The sequence below is a fragment of the Nicotiana sylvestris genome, chromosome 3 (assembly GCF_000393655.2).
Source record: "Nicotiana sylvestris chromosome 3, ASM39365v2, whole genome shotgun sequence".
In the NCBI taxonomy this organism is placed as follows: Eukaryota; Viridiplantae; Streptophyta; class Magnoliopsida; order Solanales; family Solanaceae; genus Nicotiana; species Nicotiana sylvestris.
Window position 1 is genome coordinate 89,718,661 of NC_091059.1, and position 13,067 is coordinate 89,731,727.

Below are 13,067 nucleotides of genomic sequence, written 5' to 3' on the forward strand. Positions count from 1 at the left end.
AAATTAAAACCCAAGATTATTACAGTCTTTAGTAGTGAAACTTCTTAAACATCAGTACATTAATGACCTATTAATACATGAATACTATATGACTAACTAATCTTTTATAGCTTAATGTAACTGAACATCTATGAACCTCTGTCTTTTTTAGATATGATTCATCCATCAAAAAACCGAGTCCAATGCCTGGACCTGTAAATTTAGCAGGCCTACCAACAGTAAAACTCCAGCCCTCAGCTTTTTGAACCTGCAGATTTGACCAACTAGTGGCCAAATCCATAGGTTTTAGCTTCATAGTTAGAACAAAACTCAAATGGCATAAAATGTTGTACATCTAATATAAGAAATAAGGGAGGCAATATTGTTACTCATGTTTAAAGGGAAAACATCCTTAAATAAATTCCAAGATGATAGCTACTAAAATATCTATGTATTTGCTAGGCCATGCATCCTAAATTACTAAAAAAAACTCACATAATGACAAACAACTATATTCATATCATAAAAAAAACAGCAATACTACATTTTCATATAGGGTTTGCAACTCAAGTCTTACATTATTTTTAACAAAATCATTATATGGAGAAGAAGGGAACCAAGTACCTTGATTAAAATAGCAATAGAAATTCAGCAACTAAAGGTGTGAAGTGGCAGAAGCCTTAAATGAAGGTGGAGCAACAGCAAAACAAAAGCAGCATCAAGCAAAAACCCAAAACTTCAGACTCAAGAATAACCACTTGAACCCAGAAAATGACCAACCAAATAACCTCCTGAAACTCTCTATTTCAATCCATGTTTTTAACTTGTAAGGAATGAGAGGTTTTTTTGAGTTTTTTCCAAGATTGCTGGAGTATGAACTTTTCAGAGAAAATAGAACTTTTTTTAGTAAAAATGCTGATGAAAATGTGTGTTCAGAGATTTTGTGCAGAATATTAAAGCTGAATCTGTCTATTCTCTATGGGAAAAGGCACTATATATAGGGATATATAATGCCTTATGCTGAAGGAATTATTCCTTGGCCATAAACAGCATATTCTAACAGAATTGGGACAACTGGCTTTCCCCTATTGGTTTCAGTACTTTTGTACTAACCAAATGCGGCCAGCTGCCCCTTTTTCTAGAGTGTTATGATATTTCTCAAATTGAAAAAAAATCTCAAATGCCCTTCTAAAGCTTGTTTATTACAGCCTCTGCCTAAAATTTCCTTGTACACTTAGGTCCCTAAGGTTCCTAATTGCGGACAAATCAAAACTAACATCCTAAGGCCAAAATCAATACACACAAAACGATCAAAGAAGAGACCATTGAGAAAATAAACTTTAGACTAAAAATAAACTCAATTTGCATGAACAAAATCCGAAAAATGAAACAAATACAAAAGAAATAATTTAACCCCAATTTTAATAGAAATGAAACAAACACGGATGAAAGCCTTAAACATAATGTTAGCATGAAATATAAAGGGAAATTACTAAGCCTATGCACAAGTAATAAAGCTTGGCAAACAAGAAAAACAAGAACTTAACCATACGGCCAAACTAACAGTAGAATCAATTGAAAACAAACTTTAATTTAAACTAAACATGATTTAATTAACCTAAATGCCTCGGACTGATTTAATTAAAATGACTGACTAATTAAACTCATTTTTTACTGAAATCCCAACAAACCAATAATTAAAACCAACAAAACTGAAAACCTAAAAATAAAAACAACTAGCTAAGGGAAAGAAGAAAAGCATACAAAGCATGATTCTGAAAACGAAAATAAACCTAGACATGTGAGTAAACCTAAAGAAAGGGAGAGGAATAGGATTCTTAGAAAATAAAAGGAGGAAAGGGAAGCAAAGATTTACCTGAGAGAAATCAAAGTACTTAAGTCTCATTGGATTGATGCAAAGGGCCCAAACTCTTCCGAAATGACCAGAAATTGAGGCTAATTAATTGTTCTTGCCAAGAACAATTAACCAGGCTGTATTTCCGGCTGATTCGAAACTTGAAACCAAATAATTTAAGGGTTTCTAACTTTATGTAGATTTGAAATTCAGGGTTTTTGGCAGGGCTATTTGGGAAATCAATGATGAAACCGTGATGAAAGAAGGTTGAGGATGATGGGGTGTGATTTTGGGGTAATTTGGGGAAGTTAGGGTTTTGACTGAATTTTCGATCTACAATTCGAACAAATCTGAAGGGATTCGAGGGAAACTAGCCAGATATTAGGAAAGGGGAGGTCATGAGGCTTCTGTGATGTTAAGGTGGGGGTGATTGGAGTACCGGCGCCGCCATGGGCGATTTCCGGCGGGCGGAGCCGGTGAAGGAGTCTTCAGGCGGCTAGGGTTTGGATTTTTTAGAGAGATGAGTGGTGAATGAGGAGATCTGATGGGGGGGGGGGGTTTCGTCTTCGGACATTTTATATAAAAGATGCAACCAGTTCTCAGTCGTTAGATCTAAAGTGATCAACGGCTGAGATCAAGGCCAGGCGATACAGTGTCATTTTGGGTGTAGATGGGGCAAACCGGGTAAGCTAATGTTTGGGCCTGGGTTTTGGGTGCCATTTTAGGATGATTTGAAGATCAGAGTTGGTCAAATACAAATCCCTTTTATTCCTATTCTTTTATTCCCAAATCCTTTTCTTTTTCTCTTTTTTTTTCTTCTTTTTTTTAAATTAAAAATCCTAATAATTAAAAATCCTAACTTATCTAAAAATATGAAATTAGACTAATTAACTAATTATAAAAATTATAAATGTCCCTTAATTCTAAATTAAAATAGAAAAATCAATAAGCTAAATATTAAAAGACAAAAAATGTAAAAATGAGCTACTTTTGTGATTTTTAAATTTCTATAAAATAAATAATTACTGATTAATTCAAAAAATTTAAAAACAAATCCTAAATGCCAATGCATGATATTTTTTGATATTTTTCATGATTTAAATAAAAATTAAACATGCACAGACAATGCAAATAATTAAGAAAATTCTATAAAAAGTCCTAAAATGGCAAATAATTAATAAAAAATCTATTTTCTTGGGATTTTGTAGGAGTAATTCATATAGGGTAAAATCACATGCTCACACCTGCATCCAAAGAAAAATTGTAAGCTTTTTAAGGGGGGTTTGTTCGTGTCTTCACCTGCTTGCTTTGCTTCGCTCAGTTCTGGAGGCCTTTGTTTGAGTCGCCCTGGGTAACACATGGCTATTACGAAGATAGAGTTTTCGAAAATATGCATTTATTGCCAAAAGTAAAGTTATTTTTGAAAATATAGTGAAATATTGAGTGATTTTAGATGAACGAATGACTGTAACACACTTCAGAGACATTGCAGCTTTCTTGCATTAGAATTTTGAGGGTCCTCCTCAAAATTCTGCCCCAGTTTAGTAGATGATCCTTCGGCCATTTACGTGCGACGAAATCCGTCGGATCTACTCCAAAATTTTGAGAACCCTTCTCAAAAATTTTCCCCAATTACTTAACCGATTTCTGATTATCTGGCATATAATGGCGTCAGCTGGACATGCTTCAGAATTTTGAGGGTCCTACTCAAAATTCTGCCCCAGTTTCTGGTTCTGAGGGAAAATAAAAATTTTGTTATGAAATGACCGAACCTACAGGGCTGCCTATGTATCCCCTCTTAAACGGGAATCAGGTCAATCGTAGTTTAGTTACATTGGATGAAGGAATATAAACAACCTAAACATAGTATCTCTTGACTTTGTCTAAATTGATTGGTTTTGGCCAAAATTCTCCATCCATTTCTACAAGTATGAGTGCTCCTCCTGTTAGTACCATGTGAACCATGTAGGGACCTTGCCAGTTGGGAGAGAATTTCCATTTGGATTCATATTAATGCGGGAAGATCTTCTTCAACACCAACTGTCCCGGTGCGAATTGTCTTGGTTTGACCCTTTTGTTAAAAGCTTTGGACATTCTATTCTGATAAAGCTGAATGTGACATACTGCGTTCATTCTTTTTCCGTCTATAAGGTCCAGTTGCTCATAGCGGCTCCTTATCCATTCTACATCACTGAGTTTGTCTTCCTGTATGATCCTTAAAGAAGGAATTTCTACCTCGGCTGGAATGACAGCTTCGATACTATAAACCAGTAAATAGGGGGTTGCCCTAGTTGATGTGAGGACCATAGTGCAGTACCCTAATAGGGCAAAGGGTAACTTCTCCTGCCATTATTAGTGGTTTTCTACCATCTTCCTTAGTATCTTCTTGATGTTCTTATTGGCAGCTTCCACTGCTTCATTCATTTGAGGTCTATGCTGTAGGATTTTTGTGCTTGATTTTAAAGGTTTCGGACATGGCTTTCATCAGTTCACTATTGAGATTAGCAGCATTATCAGTGATAATGGACTCGGGAACTCCGAATCGGCAAACAATACGATCCTTGACAAAGTCTATGACGACTTTCTTGGTTATAGCTTTGTAGAATGTAGCCTCTACCCATTTTGTGAAGTAGTCAATGGCCACTAAAATGAACTTGTGCCCGTGTGAAGTAGTAGGCTCGATCGGACCGATGACATCCATTCCCCAGGTAGCAAAAGGCCAAGGTGCACTTGTTGTGTTGAGCTCATTGGGTAGTACCCTTATCATGTATGTATGTATTTGACATTGGTGGCATTTTTGTACATATCGGATGCAATCTATCTCCATGGTCATCCAAAAATATCAAGCTTTGAGTATTTTCTTAGCTAGAACAAAACCATTCATATGTGGCTCACAAGTTCCGGCATGTATTTCTTCGAGCAATCTGGAAGCCTCTTTTGTGTCAACACACCTTAAAAACCCTAGATCAGGAGTTCTCCTATACAGGGTCCCTCCGATTTGGAAGAAGTGAGTGGATAGCCTCCACAGCGTGCGTTTCTAAGTGTGGTTTGATTGCTCTGGATATTCTCCTCTTTCTAAATATTCTTTGATGTCATAGAACCAAGGTTTATCATCCATTTCCTCTTCAACATGAGCACAATAAGCCAGTTGATTGTGGATCATCATCGGGACAGGATTAATGAAATTCTTGTCTGGATGTTGTATCATTGATGACAAAGTGGCCAGTGCGTCTGCAAACTCATTTTGAATTCTGGGTACATATTTGAATTCTACCTTTGTGAATCTTTTCATCATTTCCTGCAAATGATGCAAGTATGGTAGTATTTTGGTGTTCTTCGTAGCCCATTCTCCTTGAACCTGATGTACCAAAAGATCTTAATTGCCAATTATGAGCAGCTTTTGTATGTTCATATCGATGGCCAAATTAAGCCCCATGATGCAAGCCTTATATTCTGCCATGTTGTTGGTGCATGGAAACCTAAGCTTCATAGATACTGGGTAATGTTGGCCTGTTTCTGATACCAAAACTACTTCAACGCCTACTCCTTTGATGTTTGCATCTCCATCAAAGAACATTCTCCAACTGTCGTAAGCTTCAGTAATGTCCTCTCCTACGAATGATACTTCTTCATCAAGAAAATATATTTTCAAGTGTACATATTCTCCTCCCACGGGATTTTCAGCAAGGTGGTCTGCCAATGCTTGTCCTTTGACCGCCTTCTGAGTTACATAGACGATGTTAAACTCACTTAAAAATATCTTCCACTTGGCTAACTTCCCGGTTGGCATGGGTTCTGAAAGATGTACTTCAGAGGGTCCATCCTTGATATGAGGTATATGGTATATGGACAGAAGTAATGCCTCAATTTCTGAGCTGTCCAGGTCAAAGCATAGCAAGTGCGTTCCAACAGAGAGTATCGTACTTCATAAGGTGTGAACTTCTTACTCAAGTAGTATATGACTTGATCATTTCTTCCTGTCTCATCATGTTGTCCCAAAACGCATATGAAAGCTCCATCTAATACAGATAGATAGAGTAGCAAAGGTCTCCCAGGTTCTGGCGGGACTAGGGCTGGTGATGTGGACAGGTACTCCTTGATTTTGTCAAAAGCCTTCTGACAATCTTTGGTCCAACTCGTTTCAGCTATCCTCAACATTTTGAAGATGGGTTCACATATAACTGTGGACTGTGCTATGAAGCGGCTGATGTAATTGAGACGTCCTAGGAAGCTCATCACGTCCTTCTTGCTCTTTGGTTATGGTAACTCTTGAATAGCCTTAACTTTGGACGGGTCCAACTCGATTCCCAAGCGGCTGACACTTAATCCCAACAGCTTTCCTACAGGAACCCCAAATGCACATTTTGCAGGGTTTAGTTTTAAATTGTAACTCAACCTATCAAAGAACTTTCTCAAGTCTGCTATGTGATCTATGGCCCTCTTGGATTTGATGATGACATTGTCAACATACACCTCTATTTCCTTGTGTATAATGTCATGGAAGATGGTTGTCATGGCTCTCATGTAAGTAGCCCCAGCAATCTTTAAACCAAATGGCATCATCTTGTAGCAGTACACTCCTTACAGTGTAATGAAAGCTGCTTTGTCTACATCTTCTTCGTCTATCCAGATCTGGTGATAACCCGCGAAGCAATCTACAAAGGATTAGAGTTCATGCTTGGCGCAATTGTCGATTAGGATATGTATGTTTGGCAGTGGACAGTCTTCCTTGGGACTTGCTCTGTTTAAATCTCGATAGTCGACAAATACTCTAACTTTCCCATCTTTCTTCGTAATTGGTACAATATTGGCTAACGTGGTTGGGTACTCAACTATCTTGAGGACTTTGGCCTTGATCTGCTTATCGACCTACTCCTTGATTTTCAGGCTCATGTCTGGTTAAAATATTTTGAGTTTCTTCTTCAATAGCGGACACATTTGATTGGTAGGCAATTTGTGAGCCACTATGGATGTGCGTAGACCGATCATGTCATCATATGACCATGCAAATATATCCTCATATTCTTTCAAGAAACAAATGTATTCCTCCTTCTCTGTCAGTGATAAGTGAATGCTTATGCAAGTCTCCCTGATGGTTTCGGCATCTCCCAAATTTACTACTTCGGTTTCATCCAAGTTGGACTTAGGTTTATTCTCAAACTTCTTATCATCTCTGACAATTACCTCAGGTATTTCATCTTCATCCTTCGAGTCACTATCATTATGTTGCGTTGTCTCATTATATGTCACAGTCATCGATTCATCAAGAAAAGTAATAATAATATTGTAGAAAGAAAATATGAAAGATAATAATGAATAATAAATAGCAACGCCTTGATTAAATTTTGAAAAGATCCAAAACAAGTACGGCTCGATAAATTGAGCAATTATTTTGAAACAAAATGCGTCTTTAAAAACAAAATTACTGAAAACATTTGAAATTCCTAGCATGGCTATAAAAATAAATTAGGCTAAATGCCAGGCTACCTAGGGACTCGACGGGCCCGGGATGGTGTGGCAGCCCAATTCTTGAGAATGGCTCCTTTATCCAAAGTCTGAATGGTGAGGCTTTCTTCTTCCTTATCCTCAATTATCGCACAGCAATCCATATCCTCATCCTCTAGGAACAAATTCCTCAGCCCAGCTAAAGCTTATTCCTCTACAGTTCCCCATATTGTATCAACCTGGTGAAAAGTCTGACCCAGATGGCACTCGTTGCTCTAGAGGGTAGTAAGGACCACGCCATGGAGGCGACCAATCATTATATTCTTGCCATGTATACTGATATTTGAGCCTGAATGTTGTGCCATGATGTTTCAGCTGGATCGATTTAGTAATGCCCCGGAGATCCTTTCCAAGCCCTTGGCCGGGTTCGTACCCAGACCATGCTAGTATGTTTTTCTATCTTGTTACTCCACCATTTATCCTTCTCAACTGCATTGACATGTTCAATGTGGTGATAAGTTTCCCCCTAGCCTTCTTCTATTCTCGATAACCGGGATGGTTTGACTGGTGTAAATAGGGTTGCTTCCATCTCCTTGAATAATCACCTTCTGATGATTCTATTCGAACTTCACGGCGTGGTGGAGTGTGGAAGCCACAGCCCTAGCAGCATATATCCAAGGTCGACCTAACAGAAGATTCTATATAGCTGATATGTGAAGCACTTGGAATTTAACATCTAACCAAGTTGGACCCATCTGCAGGCAAAGATTAATCTCCTCAATTATGGCCCTTTGAGACCCATCAAAGGCTTTCACGTTCATACTTCCTACCCGTATCTCATGAAAACCTTTGCCCAATCTTTTCAGAGTAGTCAACTGACAAATGTTGAGGCTTGAACCTCCATCTATCAGGACCCTAGAAATGAATTTATCTTCAAACTGCACCATGATGTGCAATGCCTGGTTGTGAATTAAACCTTCGGGCGGTAATTCAGCCTCGTGGAATGTAATCTTATGACTTTCCATCACCTGCCCTACCATGTTGGCCATTTCTCCGCAGGTAATATTGTTGGGCACATAAGCTTCATTCAACACCTTCATCAAAGCATTCTTGTGCACCTCTATATTTTACAATAATGATAAGATAGATATCTGGCCGGGGGTTTTGTTCAAATGATCGACAACGGAGTATTCCCTCGCCTGTATTTTCCTCCAAAGATCATCTGGTCCTATTTCAGTGATAGGCTGCTTGGTAGTAGCCTTCTTGCTTGATCCTCCCAAGTGTTCAGGTATATAGATCCTTCCCGTTCTGGTCATTCCCTGTGCGGCACCAGATTCTTCCATCTTTGCTTTTCCTTTTTGCCTGGCTTTGGCAATGTAATCCCAAGGTATGGCCTTGGAATTGAAAGGAGGTATGGTTGATACTGTCACTGTGAAAGGTGTGGCCACTTCTACCTCAAATGGAACAGGTGTAATTGTAGGTAGAGCTACCTCAACCTCAAATGGAACCGATGCGGTTACCTCAACCTCGACTGATGGTTGCTTCAGCACCACAATAGGAGTGAGTGTGACTGCAGGTTTAAAGTCATCGCCTTCCTGAATAAGTTGATTGACCCCTCGGGATCCCATTCCTCATCCGTTTCTATAACATGAACCTCATCACCCCGATGATCCAGGAGAGGGTTGTTGGAGACGTTGGTACAGTTTCCTTTGCCTGTATGATCTTGCTATCAATCAATGTATGAATCTTATCTTTTAATGTTCGGCACTCATCAATGGTGTGCCCCTTCATATCGGAATGATATGCACAGGTTTTGTTTGGGTTGACCCATTTAAATGAGTTCTCCATTGTCATAGTAGGAATAATAGTGACATAACCAATGGCCTTCAACCTTTCATACAGCTGGTCGATGGGTTCAGCAATAGCGATGTATTTTCTGGGTGGTTTGCGATCAAAGTTAGGTCGGGGTTTCTAGTAATTTGGACAAGTTGGAGGTGAATGATAGTAGGTTGGCTGGGTGTTATAGGTATGATAGGAGGTGGCGGGTTGAGAATATCTGGGAGATGAGGGTTTGTATGTGGGTGGAGGTGTTTGGTATGTGAATGAAGATTTTGGGCCCTAAGATACCATTACTGCCCCCACTTCTCTTTTCTTTGATATGCCGCCTGATTGTAATGCTTTGTTCGTGGCCTGCAGTGCCTGGAAATTTGTCACCATCCCGTTTTCGATACCTTCTTCAATCCTTTCTCCGAGTTTGATGATATTAGAGAACTTGTGATTTTCAATGACCATTAGCCTTTCATAATACAGTGGGCCCTATGCCCTGACAAAGAACTTGTTCATTTTTTCTTTTTCTAGTGTCGGTCTGACCTTGGCTGCTTCTGACCTCCACCGAGTAGCATACTCGCGGAAAGTCTCAGTTGACGTTTTCTTTAAATTCTGGATGTAGAAGACATCCGGTGCATTCTCAGTTTTGAACCTGAACCGGTCCATAAATTCTGAGGCCATGCTCACCCAATTGGCCCACTTTTTAGGGTTTTAGCTACTGTACCAGGACAGGGCATCTCTAGTAAGAATTCTCATGAAGAGCTTCAGATTCTTTCATCTTTTCCAACCCCCACGAGCTTGTCGCAGTAAGTTCTCAAATGAACCTTGGGATCACCCGTTCTGTCAAACATTTCGAACTTGGGAGTTTTGTAACCCTCCGGCAGTTCTACGTCTGGTTGTATGCGCAAATCCTCATAATTCAGACCTTCTACACCTTTTCCTCCTTCGACACCCTAAACTCGACTTGTCAATTTCTTGATTTCCTCGGCCATGTTCTTGATGAGTAGGTCCTTCTCAGCGAATTCCAGTGTATAGGTAATTGGTTGAGTAGAATGAGGCACAATTCCACATATATAGGGTTGTTTTGGTGGGTGTTAGGGACTTGGGTGTAGTGGTGGTCGTTGGTTGAGTTTTGAGGATCGGGAATAGGTTGTGATGTGTTCTCAGGAATGTGATAGGTAGTAGTTTGTGGGTACTGGATTGGTTGATGGTGGTACTGTGGTGGAGTTAGTATTGGTAAAGGATTGGGATTTTGAAGTGAAATTGCATATTTTTGTGGTGTGGTAGGATTTTGTGGATGCTGGTTTGGTGTATTTTGGGGAAGTGCTAGGTTTTTGGTATTTTGTTGGTTGATGTCGGGGACGTTCAGGGTGAGGGAGAGGTTTGCTAAGTTGCGGACCTGCTCAAGTTCTCCCTGTAACTCCAGTATCTTTTGTTCCAATCGCAAAACCAAGTCATTTGGTGCCGGAGCACTCCGACCGTCTGAAGCTTCCACGTTCTTCGCATTTTCCTTTCGAATACCACTTAAGTCATCCATCTTAGCTTTTCCTCTACTTTTCATATTACTTGGAGGAGGAGGAGTAGGAGGGTGTCTAGATCTGGTGTAATATGCTAATGATGCCAGTATATGCGAACCAACCTTAGGGGATGAGAATAATAAAGAATAAAGAAAAACAAAAGGTAAACAAGTCAGCAAGGGTTCTTAAAAGTTTGCATTATTTAAACACATATTGCGGGAATGTAAATTCGCATCCTAATTTGGGAGCCTCATTGTGCCCGAGGTAGGCCTAGCGACAAATAAATTTGGAGAAATTCAGTGCCAATAATTGCCTCATTTCATTAATGTAAAGATAGATGCCCAAACGACACTTAATAAGATAAGTCACTAATGGCACTTGGCCTTATTACATTTGAAAAGCAAGTAAACGTAATCTACTTGGTCCCAGAATGATCTTCTCCAGGTTCGATGCTCTTGTCGATCAACTCCCCCAGTTATTACAGGTTCAGCAGTAAGAATGCCCTTGTTAAATGTCCTCTTTCACTTCTCTCGGCGTTCTGGCAATCGGTGACTCTCTTCCTCATTTTCCCCTCCAATTTCATCAGATTGTACTCCAGATATTCCAGCCTTTCGCTGGATTTAACAACTCTTTCTTTCCATTCATTGATCATCTCTATATCAGTCTTATGTTGCTCCATATGCTTGGCTTCAGACTCGCGAATTCTTTTGTGCAATTTGTTATACTTCACCTGTTCTTCGGCAACATCATCTACGACCCTGTTTCCTAAACCAGCTTTTAGCTCGAAGATTCCCCCTATTTTATTATCCAACCATGAGGAATAGAAGTACGCATGAACAACATGATATTGATCTGGATCGATGGTATCCTTTTCAACAATAATCTTCAAATGTCATATGTGTTGTGCTTCATTTTTATATGGGATAGCGTCACCCTGAAAATCAGCTATGAAGTGACTCATTTTAGTGACTCACATTTTGACCTACTTCCTGCCTACCTGTCTCATAACCTTGAGAGGAGCATAAGGGTATATGCCCCTTAACCCAATCAATACCAAGTGTGGAACATCCCTGGATCTGATAATGAACTCGTCGGTAGGGAACCACTCGAACATCCATTGAACCTGATCTTCGATCAAATTGTTGAAAAATTGTACCCATTCCGCAGCATTCTCTAGTTGAGCAAACCTATTTGGGTTATAGGCCATCTTCTTAGGGTGATGGAAGGCTATGTGATCATTCCATGCATTCGCGGAAACTCTTGGCAGTATTGACCTCTTTGGAGGTGTTCTAACAACCAAACCTATAACAACAAATTGCAACCCTCAAAGTATCTGTACCCTTTCTGACAATGCTCCAAGGCCCGGTACATATCTGTAATGATCATAGGAACAATGGTATATGTCTTCCCCTTGATCCCTCATATCAAAGTTTTGGCCACCATGGCCAGTCTAGTATGGATTCTATCCCCTTGGATTGGGAACACTAGCATGCCCAAGAAACATATGATGAACACAAAGACCCTGCGGTGAATCCACCCCAAGGAGGTGATGGAGAATTCCTCATCAAAAATACGGTAAGACCTGTTGTGATCATATCGTTCATAGAGGAAGTCGAAGGGTATGTAGGAGTTTTTCAAGCACTCTAAGACATCAGTTTTCTTCAACCCCGTCATCTTCAGAAATCCACTAGTGGTGCGATTCTCAGGTTCTAATAAACTAGGGCTATCCCAAGGTAGCCCAGCAAATCCCCCTATTTCTTCCAAAATAGGGGTCATTTCTATGTTTCCAAAGCGGAACGCAGCCCTCTCTTTGTCCCAAAACATGGTAGCAGCCTCGACCAACATTTTGTTCAGCTGAAGATCAAATAAGGAAGGTAAGTTTCCTAAGACCCTTTTCACATGGTTTTGGTCACTTGACTGAAGATCCCTCCACCAATCTAGCAATGGTGATGGTATGTTACTAACCATGCCGAACCTGGAGATTTCGTACCTCATTTTCTGCAAAACAAAATATAGTTAGGCCCTTACCCCCTCCAGGTTCGTCTATTTATACAATAATGATTAGCACATTGGCACTTATTTCTTCAAAATTAATACACACAATCGTGGTTGCATCCGTTGAGATTATGGAATGGAAGCGGAATCTAGAGGAAAAATGGTAATTAAGCAGTTAGTGACCTGTGGATCGAGGTAAGTGTCGTGTCTAACTTTTACTCGAGGATTAGATCCCTTGACTTTTTTGCTATGTGAAAATCCATGTGAGTAGTATATAGGTGAGGTAATAAGTACCTATGCACCGCCAACTTTCTATACTTATTGAGTAATTGATGCTGATATGTCAGGATCGGGTTACCCGCTGCAACAGGAGGACTAATGGTGCTATATTGAGGAGGAATAAGGGTGAAATGCTATTATACGGTGGGATCTGGTTGCACGCTGCAATA